The 15,934-nt window shown below is 40.7% G+C and overlaps 1 protein-coding gene across 2 annotated transcripts in view; it reads right to left on the reverse strand.

Moving 5' to 3' along the window:
• LOC122540482 (trypsin-like) overlaps positions 1-15,934 on the reverse strand; it is a 79,812-nt gene that overhangs the window by 44,380 nt on the left and 19,498 nt on the right. The window contains exon 2 of one of the 2 annotated variants that reach the window (XM_043676354.1): positions 13,902-13,977. The exons of the other annotated variant lie outside the window; for it this stretch is intronic. The gene's annotated coding sequence lies outside the window, so the exon portion shown is untranslated. The remainder of the gene's footprint in view (positions 1-13,901; positions 13,978-15,934) is intronic. 2 annotated transcript variants of the gene reach the window in all.

Raw genomic sequence — 15,934 nt, forward strand, 5'->3', positions numbered from 1 at the left:
TTCTGTACATACCTCAAAGCCATCCATTCTACTTATTTGTGCCTCAGTATTCTCATCGACAACAGTGCCCTGTTCCTGAGTGAATACTGAAGAAAAGTATTCATTCAGTGTCTCCCCAATCTCTTCCGCCTCCACACGCAACTTCCCCCTACTATCCTTGACTGGACCTATTCCTATCCTAGTCATTCTTTTATTCCTAACATACCAAGAGAAAGCATTAGGGTTTTCCCTAATCGTACCGACTAAGGACCTTTCATGTCCCCTCCTTTCTGCTTTTAGCTCTCTCTTCAGGTCCTTCCTGGGTACCCTATAACTCTCAATCGCCCCAATTGTACCTTCACGTCTCATCTTGAGATAGGCCGCCCTCTTCCATTTTACAAGGGATTCCAATTCCTTATTAAACCACGGCTCCCTCACACGACCCTTTCCTCCCTGCCTGACGGGTACATACTTATCAAGGACACTCAATAGTTGCTCCTTGAACAAGCTCCACATATCAGTTACGCCCTTGTCTTGAAGCTTACTTTTCCAGGCCACACATCCTCAGTCATGCCTCCCAGCATCATAATTTCCCTGCCCCCATCTATAACTCTTGCCCTGTAGTGCACACTTATCCCTCTCCATCACTAGAGTAAAAGTCACTGAATTGTGGTCACTGTCCCCAAAGTGCTCACCTATCTCTAATTCTAACACCTGGCCTGGTTCGTTACCCAGAACCAAATCCAGTATGGCGTCACCTCTTGTTGGCCTGTCTACATATTGTGTCAGGAAACTCTCCTGCACACATTGAACAAACACTGTCCCATCTAACGAACTTGAGCTATAGCTTTCCCAATCAATATCAGGAAAGTTAAAGTCCCCATAACAACCACCCTATTACTTTCCCTCTTCTCTTGAATCATCCTCGCAATCCTTTCTTCTACGTTTCTAGGACTATTAGGAGGCCTGTAAAAAAACTCCTAACAGGGTGAGCTCACCTTTCCTATTCCTAACCTCAGCCCAGACTACCTCAGATGGCAAGTCCTCATCCATCGTCCTTTCCACCACTGTAATATTATCTTTGACAAGCAATGCCACACCTCCCCCTCTTTTACCCCCCCCTCTGCCCCTACTCAAACATTTAAATCCTGGAACCTGCAAATGCCAATCCTGTCCCTGTTCTAGCCATGTCTCCGTAATAGCCACAACATCGAAGTCCCAGGTACCAACCCACGCTGCAAGTTCACCTACCTTATTTCGTATACTTCTTGTATTGAAGTATACACACTTCAAGCCACTTTCCTGTTTACAGGCACCCTCCTTTGAAATTGATGCCATGTTCCTAACCTCCCTACACTCCAGGCCCTGCACCCTGAAGCTACAATCTGGGTTCCCATGCCCCTGCAGAGTTAGTTTAAACCCCCCCCAAGTATGTATAATTGAACCATATATATATGGAATGGCCTAGTAGAAGTCATGTATAATTGAACCATATATATATGGAATGGCCTAGTAGTATTTTACTCAGGTAACATTCTGGGGCCTGGGTTCAAATCCTCATAGCAGATTGTGAAATTTGGATTCCAATTTAAAATCTGGAATTAAGATCTGAATGATGACCATGAATCTATTTGTTTGGGGAAAAACCAATTTGGTTCAAAAATGCCCTTCAGGGACGGTAACCGCTGAACTTTATGTGACTCCAGACCCACAGCAATTTTGTTTGACTCTTAACTGCCCTTTGGGCAATTAGGGATGGACCTATATCCCACAAAAAAGTAAATAAGCTCCCAGTCCTGCATTCAATTCCCTTGACAGTCAGAGATAAAATTCTATTAGCTCTCCTAATTACATGCTGTACCTGCATACCAACTTTCCATGATCCATGCATGAGATTTCCTTATGTCTGCTTCACAAACTACTCCTCTACGTATCATTATGTCAACATTAAATTTGGAAAATATTTCTTCTGTATCTTAAACCAAGTTATTTCTGTAAATTGTAAACAGTTGAGGTCCCAGCACCAGTTCCTGTGGCACACCACTTGTTACATCTTACCAACCTGACAATGACCTATTTATTTACTTCCTGTTCACCAGCCAATCTTCCTTCCATACCCAAGAGTTTTTATTCTCTATAATAACCTTTGGTGTGGCACTTTATCAAATGTCTTCTCAAAATCTAAGTACAGTACCTCCATTGGTTTTCCCTTTATCTACAGTACATGTTACACTCTCAAATAACTCCAATAGACTGGTTAAAAATGAACTCCTTTTCACAAAACTACATTCACTCTGTCTGATTATTTTGAAGTTATCTTAGTGCCCAGCTCTGACTTTAATAATAACTTTTAACATTTTCACTCTTGATGTTGTGAAACTTGAAAGAGTTCACAAAAGATTTAAAAGGATGTTGCCTGGGTTGGAGGATTTGAGCTAGAGGGAGAGGCTGAACAGGCTGGGGCTGTTTTCCCTGGTTCGCCAAAGGCTGAGATGTGACCTCATAGAGGTTTAGAAAATCATGAGGGGCATAGATAGGATAAACAGACAAAGTATTTTCCCTGGGATGGGGGAAGTCCAGACTAGAGGGCATAGGTTTAGGGTGAGAGGGGAAAGATATAAAAGAGACCTAAGGCGCAGCTTTTTCACACAGACGGTGGTACGTGTATGGAATGAGTTGCCAGAGGAAGTGGTGGAGGCTGGTACAATTGCAACATTGAAGAGGCATCTGGATGGCTATATGAATAGGAAGGATTTAGAGGGATATGGGCCGGGTGCTGGCAGGTGGGACTCGATTGGGTTGGGATATCTGGTCGCCATGGACGGGTTGGACCGAAGGGTCTGTTTCCGTGTTGTACATCTCTATGACTCTATGACTCAAAGCTAAGAGGCTTGTAGTTTCCTGGTTTCTGCTTCCTTCCCTCTTTGAATAAAGAAGTTGCACTCAGTATCTCACAATGTAGTGCAAAGTTCTCTGAATCAAGATATTGTTGGAAAATTGAAACAATATATCAATTTTCTCAGTAGCCACTTCATTTTAGACCATTGGATGAGGTCCATCAGGATCCAGGTACTTATCAGCCCCAGATCCAACAACTGGCTCAGCACCACTTTCCTGGTGATTGGAAGTTTCCCGCGTTCCTCTTTTCCTTCCGTCTTCTGTTTTATCACTGCTTCTGGGATGGTGCTTATATCTTCTACAGTGTAGATCGATGCAAAATTCCTGTTCAATTCATCTACCATATACTTCTCTTGCCTTATTATTTCCCAGAATCATTTTCTGCTGGATCAATGCTCAATTTCACAAGAAACACATTACTTTTAAAAATATTTAGAGAAGCTCTTATTATCTTTTTGTAGATTCCTGACTGGCTTCTACTCATACACAAATTGATCTCTCTTCAGTAATTCTTTTGGACATTTTTTTACTTTTTTCTATATTCTGTCCAACTTTCTGACTTGTCACTGTCTTTGCACAATTATATGCTTTTTCTGGAAGTTTGATGCCATCCTGAATCTTTCACATGAAACATTGACGATGGGTCCCATTCCTTGGAATATTTCTTGTTCTTTTGAATGCATTTATTCTGTATATTTTGAAATATCCCTTTAAATACTTGCCACCATATCTCCATTGATCTATCCTTTAATCACATTTTGCTAATTCACTTCGGCCAGCTCTTCTCTAATGCACATTAATTAAATATTTTAAAATATTTTTAAAAATAGTCTCATGCACATTCTTCTCTCCCTCAAGCTGTAAGTAAAATTCAATCATTTTATGGTTTTGCTGTCTGATATATCTTCACAATTATTGCGACACAGGATAAACCCTCCTACTTAATTTAAAACCAGCAACACAGAAAAGATTTGTCCCATGCAATATTCTGTAAAGATTCTAGAGGCCAAGAACTATTTAAAGTAAAAATTAACAACTTTATTTGTTAAAGTATAACAGAGAATAATTAACTAACAACTATGTACAAGTCCTTACTCTAACCTATCTTTTACCTTTCATTCTATAATACTAGTCCGATATAACTCCCAATTAAGATTTACAAAACAAAACTTATCTCAAAACCAGGCAGCTTTCAGTTCTTCTATTTGGAGCTTCCTGTTCTTCTTTTCTTCTTCTTAGGAACTTCTGCATCAGAGTTCACTGATCGAAAAGGTACCTTTTAAGAGAGCTATTTTTCAGGCAGCCCGTTTACATGCTGGCGCTTGGCAGTTCTCCTCTCAACTGTTCAATTTTCCCCGGTCTTATACCTCAGAGCACTCACTGCCTTTTAAGATTGTCAATATACTCAATTCAAATTTGATTGGAATTTGTTTTTTGGGGGGTATAATTTAAACTGATTGGCCTAATTCAAATTTTTTTTGTCATTTCCAGGCAACCAGCTACCCCAGTAGCTGGAGCACATGTTACATTGTGTCTTATTGAGAACTCTTGGTGCTGTTACTGGTAGCTTTTAACTCTCTTGAAATCTTCATGACACTGTGATCATGAATTAATCCTATTTCATTTCACAATAGCAAGCCTGGGATAACTTCCTCTCTGGTCAGCTTCAGAACATTCAATTAACTCATTCAGACTATCTTTGCCCAATTGACTTTTCCAGTTGATAAATAAATTAAAATCTCCCATGATTATAATTGTGCCTTTTTGACAAGCTCTCATTGTTTATTATTTTTTTATGCTCCACTTTCCTGTGTACATCCTGCTTGGGGGCATTAGGCACCTCTCCCATATTGACATTTTACTTTCACCATTTCTCATCTGTACCCAAACCATTCCTGCAGCCTGGTTTCCTGAAGTTAGGTCATTCCTTTGTATTGAATTAATATCATTAACTAACAGAGCCACACCTCCATCCTTTTCTCGCTATTAGTGCTTCCTAAATTTCTAGTACTCTTCATCATCAGGTCCCTATCCATGTTTTTTAAAATTCACTCATGGAAAAGAGGACCAGCACTTATTGCCCGTCTCTAGTTGCTCTTGAGAAGATTAGATTAGATTCCCTACAGTGCAGAAACCGGCCCTTCGGCCCAACCAGTCCACACCAACCCTTCAAAGACCCATTTCCCTCTGACTAATGCACCTAACACTATGGGCAATTTAGCATGGTCAATTCACCTAACCTGCACATCTTTGGACTGTGAGAGGAAACCAGAGCAAACCTATGCAGACACGGAGAATGTGTAAACTCCACACAGACAGTCGCCCGATGCTGGAATCAAAAGTGGGCCCCTGGGGCTGTGAGGCAGCAGTGCTAACCACTGAGACATGTGCGGGTGAGGGTGAGCTGCCTTCTTGAACCACTGCCATTCATCTACTGTGGGTTGACCCACAATGCCCTTAGGGAGGGAATTCCAGGATTTTGACCAAGTGTAAGTGAAGGAATGGCGATATATTTCAAAGTCAGGATGGTGAATGGCTTGGAGGGGAACTTGCAGTGTTCCTGGGAATAGCTTAAAATCAAGGAAAAGAGGACCAAGAGATCAATGGCGAGTGGAAAAATAGAGCCATAATTTCTCCTACAAGTGGAAACATGTCCTCCACATACAGAATACTGAGAGACCCAGATAGAGTGTAAGTTTCAATCAGAACCACCCCTCAGCCTTCGAAACCCCATCGAATACAGACCAGAGTCCTCAATGACTCCTCATATGACAAAACCTTCATCCCAGGATCATTCTTGTAAGTTTACGGTGTAGGTTTGCTCGCTGAGCTGTAGGTTGCTCCAAGTGAAGCAAAGCTGTTGTCTCCTGCTTCCTATTTATATGTTTGTCCTGGATGGGGTGCCTCTCTCCCTCGTAGCCCTACACACGGATGAAAAAAACCACCATTTCGACTGGGACAGCACATCTATCCTGGGACAGACTAAGCAAAGACATGCCAGAGAATTCCTAAAGGCCTGGCACTCCAACCACAATGCCATAAACAAACACATAGATCTAGATACCATCTATCAACCCCTCAGAAAACGAACAGGAAATGACATCACCACAAACTCCAGGAACCCCATCCAGGACAAACATATAAATAGGAAGCAGGAGACAACAGCTTCGCTTCACTTGGAGGTCGCCACTGATGATGTTACCTAGCCAGGTAATGAAACGTCTGGATATAAAACCTACAGCTCAGCGAGCAAACCTACACCCTAAACCTAAACCTGAGCTACAAACCTTCACAAACCTTACATTCTTGTAAGTCGCCTCTGAACCCTTCCCAAAGCCAGCACATCCATCCTTAGATATAGGACCCAGAATATTCCAAATGTGGTTTCAAGAGAGCATTTTACAGCCTCTGCAGCTCATCTCTGCTTTTGTATTTTCACCATCTTGAAGTGAATACGAACATTGCATTTGCCTTCCTAACTGCCAACCGAACCTGCATGTTAACCTTAAGAGAATCCTGAACCAGAACTCCCAAGTCCCTTTGTGCTTCAGATGTCTGAAGTCTTTACCCAATTTAGAAATAATCTATGCCTTTATTCTTCCTCTGAAAGCGCATAACCTCACACTTTTCCACATTGTATTCCATCAGCCCTTTCTTTGCCCACTTGCCTATCCTGTCTAAATTCTTCTGCAGCTTCCCCACTTCCTCAACACTATCTGTCCCTCTAACTATCTTTGTGTCATCTGCATACTTAGAATTAATGCCCTTAGTTCTTCTGTCCAGATCATTAATGTATAACATGAGTAGTTACAGTCCAACACTGACCCCTGCAGAACTCCACTAGTTACCGGCTGTCATCCTGAAAAAGATACCTTTCTCCCTACTCTGTACCTTTTGTGAGTAAGCCAATCCTCTATCCATGTTAGTACCTTGCTCCTATCACCATGGGCTCTCACATTATTTAGTGATCTCCTCAGCAGCACTTTGTCACAGGCCTTCTGGAAATCCAAATCAATCATGGCCACCCTCTTCTGTGCCAAACTTGCTCGTTATCTCTTCAAAAATTAAGAGATTTGTCAGGCATGACCTATCCTGGGCAAAGCTGTGCTGACTCAGCTTTATTTTACTTGGCACTTCTAAATACTCTGCAATCTCAGCCTTAATAATAAGAATCCAAATGCTTACCAAGACTGAGATCAGGCTAATTGCCGTATAGTTTCCTGTCTTCTGCCTCACATGTTTTTTATTAGTCATTTCCAAGTCCTCTAGGCCCCTTCCTGACTCTAGTGATACCTGGAAGATCACCACCAATGCCTCTACAATCTCCTTAGCTATCTGCTTCAGAATTCTGAGGTGTAGTCTATCTCTTCCAGGTGAATTATCCATTTTCAAACCTTTCAGCTTCCCCAGCACCTTCTTCTTCGTGATGGCCACTGCACTCACCTCATATTGTGATAATGCCTTTCTTACATGCTATCTCTGGATTCATTCCTTTCTGACTACTGCTCGGAGGTCTGTACACCACTTCCATCAGGGTCTTTTATCCTTCATGTTTCGCAACTCCATCCACACAGATTCTCCAACTTCTGACTCTATATCACTTCTTGCTATCAATTTAATTTCATTTCTTATTAACAAAGCACCTCCACCTCCTCTGCCCATCTCCCTGTGTTTTCAGTAGGATGTGTATCGTGGGATATTTATTTCCCAGCGTTGGTCCTCTTGCAGTCACGTCTCTATCGTATCTACAACATTGTATCTGCTAATTTCAATCTGTACTACAAGCTCATTTATCTTGTTTCAAATCCTCTACTTTATGGTCTTATGACAGAATGGTCAGGAAGTAAGGATCTTTTGAGAGGAGGAATTGAAGGAAATTAGTTTTAAAAGAAAAGTAATGCAGAAATAAATAATGGGTCTAAAAGCTGATCATTCCCAACAGCGCGAAAATCTATACCCTTAAGCTTGTGCCAACATGTGTTCTTTCTAAATTAAAAATCTTTTGCCTCTGTTCAGCCCATATCCCTCTATTCCAGCCTCTCCATGCATCTGTCAAGATTCCTCTTAAACGTTACTATTGTATCTGCTTCTACCACATTTTCTGACAACACCTTCCAGTCACTTACCACCCTCTGTGTAAAAAAACTTGCCTCTCCCATCTCCTTTAAACTTTCTCCTTTCATCTTAAATCTATGTCCCAGAGTAATTTTCACTGGAAAAAACTCGATGCCTCCCTTGATTCTGTAAACATCTACCAGGTCATCCATTATCCTTTGACATTCAAATGAAAACAAATTAAATTTGTCCAATCTGTCTTCATAGTTAATACCCTCCAAACCAGGCAACATCCTGGTCAACCATTTCTGTATTCTGAATTCAAAATGTGGCTTAAGTAAAGTCTATATAGTTGCAAATTGGCTTGCCAAGTTTTATATTCTATGCTCAAACCAATAAAGGCAAGCATGCCATAAGCGTCTTAACCATCTTATCCACTTGTGTTGACAGTTTCAGGGAGACGTGGACCTACATGCCTGGGTCCCTCTGTCTTTAGTAGTTCTATGAGTTCTGCCATTTACTGTATGTTTCCCTCCTGCGATTGTTCTTCCAAAATGCATCAGCTTGCATTTGCATGGGAAGATCTATACAATGACTTTAGCTTTTGTATCAGCCCACCATGAGGGTCTTTGCTAAAGTTCATGTAGGCCACATCCACTGCCCTGTCCTCATCAATCATCTTTGTCACTTCCTCAAAAACCTCAATCAAGTTTGAGACACAATCATCCCCATACAAACTCATGCTGCCTATCACTAATAAGTCCATTTTATCCCCCCAGTGTGAGTAAATTCTGTCCCTAAGAATCTTCTCTAATAATTTCACTACTGCTGATGTAAGACTCTCCAGACTGTAATTTCCTGGATTATCCTTGTTGCCTTTCTTAAACAAAGGAACAACTTTGCCCATTCTCCAGATGGTCTGGGACCTCTCCTGTGATGAAAGAGGATGCAAAGATTTCATGCAAGGCTCCAGCAATTTTCTCCCTCGTCTTCCTCAGCAATCTGAGATAGATCCCATCAGATCTTTGAGATTTGTCGACCTTAATGCTTTTCAAATCAACCAACACCGTCACCTTTTTAATAATATCGACATATCCAAGAAAATCATTAATATTCAGCTCAGAATAGTCTTGGAAGCTTCCAATCTCCTCTTCAGCACAGGCACGGTCCCTTTGCTGTCTTCCTGGTTGGTAGCTTTTTCCTCAAAGGGAGTCTAATGTTCCTTCATCAGATGAAGTCAGTGCTCTGAAAGCTTATGATTTCAAATAAACTTTTTGGACTATAACCTGGTGTTGTGTAACTTTTGACTTTGTCCACCCCAGTCCAACTCTGGTATCTCCACATCTTAGATTTCCAAGGATTGTTAATAACAAGCATGGTTATGACAAATTGTCTACATAGCTGTGTACGTTATTCTTTTTAAAGTAAATATCTCTTCACTTTTGACAGCTAGGATTCCATCACCCTTTCAGGAAATTTCCATTTACAAAAAATATTCAGGAAATTCAATTTCCATGAGAGGTTTTTTTTGGATTTTTTAAAACTACTCTCTGATACTGTCCTGACTGTAATTGCTTTTAGTCGATTGGAAGTTTTTGATGGGGTTTGATGCAGGGTTTTATGAAAATGTTTAGATGATCTATGTCACTGCAAAATCCCATTAGATGTCAGGTTATATTTTCATAGGCTGTTTTTCTCATCACATCCTTACACTAGTTAACCTCCTACAGTTCTATGGTTTTACCAGTTATTAATGCAAGACTAACGAGAGTGCCATTTGTTGTGCTTTTCCAGGTACGGATAGAGACAGATAGATTAAGGTGGAACCTGTCATGAGTGTGTTACTAAGATCAGATCACAAACAGAAAATTGTATGTTTCATCCTAAATCCAGGTTTGGTAGCATTGCTTCAGAATCAGTTTTCTCTTCAGGCACATTAAATCTTTGGGAAGCTGCTGTTTGAGTCAGTTTTCTTTCTTAGTAACGGATTCACAAATAACCATGGGTCTGTTGTTTGAAATGTTACGAATAGGATTCAGTCAAGCTTTTGGATGTGGAATAATGATGAACCATTTATTAGCTAGACTATATTTGTGTGTCTCTGTAAGTATTCAGAAAGATGGCAGCAGAATAGGATGCTCAAGCTGGCAACCCTCTGCTTCACCTGTTCTGTTCTTCATTTTATTTTTTACCTTCCTCTCTCCTCCCTTCACTTGGCCTCAGACACCCGGGTGGGGTCAGTGACTGCAGCGGGGAGGGGGTCAGTGACTGCAGCGGGGGGGGGGGGGGTCAGTGACTGCAGCGGAGTGACTGCAGCGGGGGGGGGGTGGGGGGGGTGAGGTGTCAGTGACCACCTGCCCAGTATGGAACCTGTTGGCAGCCAGTGGTCAGACCATGTGGCGGACCCTTGGAGAGACACTACGATGTTTGCTTTTTTAATTTTGTTTCTTGCTTTTCTGACCCAAGGTTATACGGTGTATAGCTGTAATATAACATGTATTTTCTTCATTTCTCTGTTCTGTAGCTACGGATTGTACCCAGATACCACTGTACTTCAGGTGGTGTTGCAAGTCGTGACTTATAAACTTTTCACTGTACTCATTTGAGTACATGACCACAAAACTGATTCATTTCACATGTCTATGTGTGTGTGTGTGTCTGTCTTTGTCTGTGTCTGTGTGTGTGTCTCTGTCTGTGTGTGTTTCTGTCTATGTCTGTGTGTGTCTGTGTTTGTGTGTGGGTGTGCGTCTGTGTGGGTGTCCGTGTGCGAGAGACCATGTAAATGTTCTCAGTAAAAGCAACAATAATAGGAGCCTCAGGAATAACAAATATATTAGTGAATGGTCATGTATGAGACTATTGTAAAGAAAGAAAAACTTGCATTTCTATACTATGTCCCACCGCTGTAGGTTATGCCAAAGTGCTTTTATGGTCAATGAAGCACTGAATGGAGTCACTGCTCCAATACAGGGAGCTTAGGTGACAATTACACACAGCAAGCTCCCACATGAAGAAATGAATTAAATTGCCGGGTAATTTGCTGAAGATACTGATTGAGAGGAAATCTCAGCCAACACACTGGAGCACAATCCCGTGCAGCTTTTCAAAAAAGGTGTCAAGGGAGCAGGGTTGTGAACCGGTGGAATTCTCTTCCACAGAAAGCTGCTGGGGCCAATTCATTAGATAAATTCAAGAGGGATCTGGGCATGGCTCTTGGGCCAAAGGGATCAATGGGCACCGAGAGAAAGTGGGAACGGGATACTGAGATTGCATGGTCAGCCATGATCATATTGAACGGTGGTGCAGGTTTGAAGGGCTGAATGGCCTTATGAAGGAACATCTGTACTTAAGTATATGGAAAAGTATGGGTTAGAGTTGCCCTGTCAACAACAAAAATAAAATTATTCATTAGAAAGATGTGAATTTTGTCATTTAATCTTACTTGCTGTAGAGATATTGATAAGCCTTGGTTCAGAGATATTCGTTGCTTTTAGGTTTAAAACACCTGGGCTCAAGTCTCCCTCCAAACTGTGAACACATAAGTAAAGAAAATCTACGCTCACAATACAAGCAAATGTATAAATAAAATAAAGAGCTGCAAATGCTGGAGAGCTGCAACAAAGAAGAGAAATTACTGCAGAAATTCAGCAGGTCTGGCAGCATCTGTAGGAAGAAAGCAGAGTTAACATTTCTAGTCCTGTAGTCCAGTGATTCCTCTGGTTGTGATGAAGAGTCACTGGACTCAGAACATTAACTCTGCTTTCTTCTCATAGATGCTGCCAGACCTGCTGAGTTTCTCCAGTAATATCTGTTTTTTCGCAAATCTCCAGCATCCAAAGTGTAATAACTTCTATGATTCATGTATCATGACACGCAGATTCCTTTGTACCTCAAAGATCTGCAATCTCCCTCCATTTAAAGAACTGTTGCTTTTCTATTCTTCCTGCCCATTTTCCTTGCTATGGTCTACAGTCAGGGATAAATTCCACCCCCACAAAATACTTACACTTCAAATGATGATGGAATCTTTGCTTTTGATAAAAACTGGCTCATTTACTTTGGTTCAGTTAAGGGAGACAATCAAAAATATCAGGCTATTGATATATTTTGCATTACTGATAAAACCCTAAGTGGAAACAAAGCTCTAAACTAAAATAAAGTGCTGCAGATGCTGGAAACTTGAAACAAAATCAGAACTACTGGAGAAAGTCAGCAGGTCTGGCAACATCTGTGGAGAGAAAGCAGAGTTAGTTTGAGGAACAGTTTACTATCAAACAAAGCAGTTACTGTATGAACTATCAGATAGTTTTTGTTGTGCCAGGTTTTGACTACTTCATACAATTGGAGTTAAAATATCCCTCATAACCTTGAGAAAACATTTCGTAAAATACTTAGCTATTGCAAGGTAGGTTTCAGCTCAATTATTTTAAAAAGGCTACAAGTTCCTTTGAAGAAGAAGAGGAGTTTAGATAAATGTGTTGAACTTGTGTGTTGCTGGCTGGGCCAGCAGTGACAGCCCATCCCTCTTTGCCCTTGAGAAGGTGGTGGTGAGCTGCCTTCTTGAATCGCTGCAGTCCACTACACTATTGACAATATATTAATACCATCAATAGTATTAATAAATTAATAGTATATCTATTAATAATTGATACACAGAATATTTAAAGCTTATATTTTATGAACAGCTTAAGCAACGGAATCATACAATGTTATTCCATATCATGTGAATTAGGAACAGGAATAATATCACTAGGCCACCACCTCTCTTATAATGACTTATAGATGCAAAGGTTCTGTGCTCTGACAGGGGACAGAGAACTGATTAACACATAAGCTGGTTGCAAAACATTGAGCTCACTTTGTCCATTGAGAAACTGATTTTCTAGATTGGTGCCAATAAGCAAACTCTGTAGACCAACAAAGCAATTCAGAAAATGAAACAGTTCTTAAACTGCAAAGATTTGTATCTAAGCCCAGACTCAGGAAAATAATTTATCACCTTTATCTTACTGATGCTATTCCCACTGTTAATCAATAGGCCGTCAATGGCCTGACCCAAATTAAAGCAATTTTGGTAGTTCAGAATAGGCAATATTTTAAAATGTTGTTTTAAAAGTTATGCTTAACTCTTGCAAGCTATAAAGCTGCTGCCACAATTAAACTATTCTTCCAACCAGATTAGGCAGAGGAAATAACAGAATTTGTAATTGTCATTTAAGTTCAATGGACTGATGACTTACAAAACAGTTTCCACAGACACAGGCTATCGTGGGAGCCAAACACTGATTCACCAAATCTTAACACATCAAACTAAAGATATGCATTTCATTTCAAGTTTCCAACTGGCAAGAAAAATAGCAGCATTGAAAGGCAACGTGACAGACTGTGATGAATGACATTCCAACATGTAACAAGACATTAACAATTTTGGTCTCCAAGTTGTCAGGAGTTTGAAAGTGAAAGCCCATTGCAGGCACAAATCCATCTAAAATGCCAGTTATAACAAATTCCAAATAGTCGAGTTTTTTTAAACAATTCTTTTTTAACATTGTTTAATAGATTTATCAGCTTAGGTGAGCATAGGCCCTTTGCAAATAATTATATGCTTCACTTCAATAATCTTCACAATTACAGTAATAACTGATAAGTGAGAAAGAGCATGTGGCTCATTTCATTTTGTGAGGCGTGGATGTACAAATGAATTTGTAAACAGCAAAGTGTGTTCTGACTGATCCATGTGTGACGCTTGCTCATCACAGCATGCTCCACACTCCTCCTACACAATTCAACTCTTAAGGAGACAAATTAAAACCCAGAGAAAACCCAGTTCTAATTAAAAAGAAAATTGTGAAATTCTTCTCTGACCTACTTCAGGTTAAAAACATCACATGCAATCACTCTGCTCCTGATGTAAGGTGCCCAGTCTGTAGATAATCTCTCCTTTAGCCAGGTATAGATCCAGGTCTTACCTGTGGGAATTCACCAATCAGAGTCCACCACGCTCTGTTCCAGAGGTGAAATGTTCTCTGGGAAGACAATCCACACCTGGATAAAAAATGAAAAGGGTGCTTCATGCAAGCCTTCTGAGACTGTGATGCAGACAGGACCAGTTCTCAATGAAATTATGATTTGTTAAGCGATAAATAAAAGGAAATTGGTCAGTTTTGGTTGGAAAAAGACAGACAAGAGAATCTTTTGGAAAGTAGTAAATAACAATGGCAGCTTCTCATTCCAGTGAGAAAAACTCAATGAGCAGAGGATCTTTAGAATAAGGAATGTTATTGGACAGGGAATATTTGGGCAGAGACCTCTACATTTCGAAAGGCCCTGTTTAAAATGGAGAAGAGAATAGGGCTATAAGGAGGGAACAGGTCTGGGAGGTGAGAAATCAATCAAACTAATATGAAGCCAGCACTTCATATGGGCAAAATGTCCTCCTTGTGTCTGCAAGTGTCTATTGCTTTGTTGCTGACTCTCTGCTATTGGCAGGAATTGAGGGGAATTGAGGGGAGGCTCAACATCAAATTAGTTAAAAAGGGAATTGAGAGTGATGGAGATCAATGTCAATGATGTACAATGGGGGTGGTCGGGGAGGGCTGAGTGGAGCGACTGGTGAGTCAAGTTGGTAGTTCTTGTACCATATATCCCATATAATCTTCCATAACATGCAACATACACCCTAGTAATTGTCTTCACTGTTATTTCTAATTAACCCAGTACCATTACATTTCAAGCCCTATGGAAATTAAAGTGTGGAAAATTATAGAACTAACACAAAACACTCATTATCATTGGAACTGAATAGCAACATTAACGCACATGTACAAATCAATCTTACAAATGTCTTCTTGCTGTCATGACCAAAGTGTTTTTTAAAGACCAGCAGGGAGCGCTCTTGCAGCATTTCAATCAAAGCATCAATTACATCAATGCATTAACCTGCTTTTCCTGTTGGATTGTTGCCATGGGATTTCATACAATATTGCAGTTTAATTTAAAACCATAAGAAGCTCTAATTATTCAAGGAGGTCAAGATCTGTACTCTGATTATGAATCTTAAAAGTAATCAACTTTTTAAAATTTGCATTTGGCTGGCTGGCTTTGCTGCCAATTTGGAAACCACTTAAATTCCAACCTGCCATTAATGTCAGCAGATGGCCTCATGATTAGTTAAAATTACCCATTTACAATAGCATTTTCTTAATCTCAAAGGGAAAGATCACAATAATGATCTCTGCTTGTATTTCATCCCTGATGCAATTTTGACTTTTCACTTCAGCAGCTCGTTTTACATCTCATTTGATTGAGCCTCCAAGGACACCGTATGCCACTCAGAGGATTGTAGGGATGGCATTTGGAATACACCAAATTTTCACCTTCGAAAAACTGCATGGCACCAGTTAACACAACAACTGCCAAAGCCACTTGTTTATACACTTAATGGTAAGGTCCCGAGGGAGTGTTGCTGAACAAAGACACCTTGGAGTGCAGGTTCACAGCTCCTTGAAAGTGGGGTCGCAGGTAGGTAGGATAGTGAAGGCGGCGTCTGGTATACTTTCCTTTATTGGTCAGAGTATTGAGTACAGGAGTTGGGAGGTCATGTTGCGGCTGTACAGGACATTGGTTAGGCCACTGTTGGAATATTTCGTGCAATTCTGGTCTCCTTCCTATCGGAAAGATGTTGTGAAACTTGAAAGGGTTCAGAAAAGATTTACAAGGATGTTGCCAGGGTTGGAGGATCTGAGATACAGGGAGAGGCTGATCAGGCTGGGGCTGTTTTCCCTGGAGTGTCAGAGGCTGAGGGGTGACATTATAGAGGTTTACAAAATTATAAGGGGCATGGATAGTGATCAGGCTGGGGCTGTTTTCCCTGGAGTGTCAGAGGCTGAGGGGTGACATTATAGAGGTTTACAAAATTATAAGGGGCATGGATAGGATAAATAGACAAAGTCTTTTCCCTGGGGTGGGGGAGTCCAGAACTAGAGGGCATAGGTTTAGGGTG

Source organism: Chiloscyllium plagiosum, chromosome 34 (assembly GCF_004010195.1).
Source record: "Chiloscyllium plagiosum isolate BGI_BamShark_2017 chromosome 34, ASM401019v2, whole genome shotgun sequence".
NCBI lineage: Eukaryota > Metazoa > Chordata > Chondrichthyes > Orectolobiformes > Hemiscylliidae > Chiloscyllium > Chiloscyllium plagiosum.